General features: G+C 39.0%; 1 long non-coding RNA gene across 1 annotated transcript; it reads left to right on the forward strand.

Annotated features, from left to right (window-relative positions):
- The first annotated feature begins 6 nt into the window (after window positions 1–6).
- Window positions 7–1471, forward strand: LOC111663358 (uncharacterized). The gene is made up of 2 exons (XR_002761380.2): window positions 7–274; window positions 616–1471. It is a non-coding gene; the product is annotated as an uncharacterized LOC111663358 (long non-coding RNA).
- The last annotated feature ends 382 nt before the right edge of the window (window positions 1472–1853 follow it).

Consider the following 1853-nt stretch of genomic DNA (forward strand, 5'->3'; position numbering starts at 1 on the left):
ACCTTATCTTTTTTCATATTGTGTCATAGCATGCGGACGCGTTGCCGCACTCAAACATGATCGCAAATCAGAAATACTAGTGTAGATTGTATATGTGACCAAGATGTGCGTGTGTTCAGTGCCAGGTCCCAGCGGGCAAGTGGGCGGAGGAGGTGATCTGACCCTTCCCATGGTTCTGATGGGATGGGTGGTGGTGGCTCTGGTCCTGTTCCTGCTGCGCCCCTCCAGTCTCAGGGGTCCCCGTCCCACAGGCAAACCCACTGGACCCCACAATGTCAGTACTTACCGCACATATTTCATATCACAAACAATGTCATCTCACATGTAGTCACTGCTCCACTTTGGTTTGCCTGGCACTTAAAGCATCTCATGGACAATGACTCACAATGTAGGAGGGAATGGAAATCTGCTTCTCATGAAATTAAATAAAAGATAATTTGTGGAATTTTGTTCAAATGCAAAAACAAAATTCTATTTGATTTATATTAACACTGGATAAAAAAATAAATTAAAAGATATAAGCCACATTATCAGCTATACTGGATAATCTGTCTGCAAATATAGCTCAGTTGTTTTTATTTGACGGACTAAATATCTTCCTGTCTTGGGTTACAGAGCGATGGAAGAGAGCCCCCAGCACCTCCTGTTGACTAGCAGAGGAGCCGACCTACCAGCACTCCTCCACCTGCTCTGACTGGAGCTGCACAGTTAGCTAGTAACTATGACCAAGACAGCGTCATCTCCCTGTCAACCTTCATACAAATATCTTTTGCTTTATTTTCTTTTTCTAATAACACATCTTTGTTGGGTAGATCTGTCTTTGATTCTTGTTACTAGAGCCCAACTGATAATGGATTCATGATGCCAATGGAGATATGACATTTGAGTGTTGAAAAACATCAGATGATATAATGATCAATATTAATTTTTTGACACAAACACACAACATGAACAATGGTGGCAGTTATTCTGCTTCTGCTCCAGCTTTGTTCATTTTTGACATTTGAAATTTAAATTTCATAATAACCACAAAAAACACATCTTTAAAAAGAAAAAAAAAAACTTGGTTTTGCATATCTGCCAACATATATGGTGATATAATGTACCTGTGATAAGCCAGTTCTGACCGATAATATTGGCCAACAATATCAGTGTGTTAATGCATCAGTTGGGTTTCTATGTTGTATTTCATCACATCTTTAATCCAGAGGTGTGGCATCGTTCTGAGTTAGTTCCTTTTCGCAGCTCTGGTGCAGACAGATCTTCAGAAACTCAGACATGAGCTCAAATTGAAGGAATGTGTCACATGGGTTGGGGGAGAAGGGAGAGGGGCAGCAGACAAGTTTTTGGGCAGTTAAGTTGTTGTTCTGGTTTTTGCTGAGTAATGAAGGGTGGCAGGTTCTTCAGACTCTTTAAAACATTCCTCTCTTTCCACTTTAAAGTTACAACTCTAAACAGTGATAGTAATTATGTCATATCACATTTAATAGCATATTCAAACCAGCACAATGACAGACTTCAATAGATTTATTTGCTTAAATTGAAGTCTGAGTTAGTATTTCATGCACGATAATATGGCATGTTGATTTTGATGCAGTTAATCAATCTTATGTGTTTACATCCAGATTACATATTCTCCTGAGCCAACAAATACTCAGATCTCTAATATACTATAAACTATATTTCCAAGAACATGCCAGTCCCTTAAACTGATTTTATTTGCCAACTCAAAAACAGGTTGTGAGCTCAACAATGACATATTATCACCCTATAATGTTTATATGGCAAACGGTTGCTTATTTACACATCCAGCAGTCATGGAGCAACATTAGCATTCATTCACATGGAGTCCT

The sequence above is a fragment of the Seriola lalandi genome, unplaced genomic scaffold (assembly GCF_002814215.2).
Source record: "Seriola lalandi dorsalis isolate HSWRI2012SDOR001 ecotype SW California unplaced genomic scaffold, Sedor1 jcf7180002000967, whole genome shotgun sequence".
NCBI classification, from domain to species: Eukaryota; Metazoa; Chordata; class Actinopteri; order Carangiformes; family Carangidae; genus Seriola; species Seriola lalandi.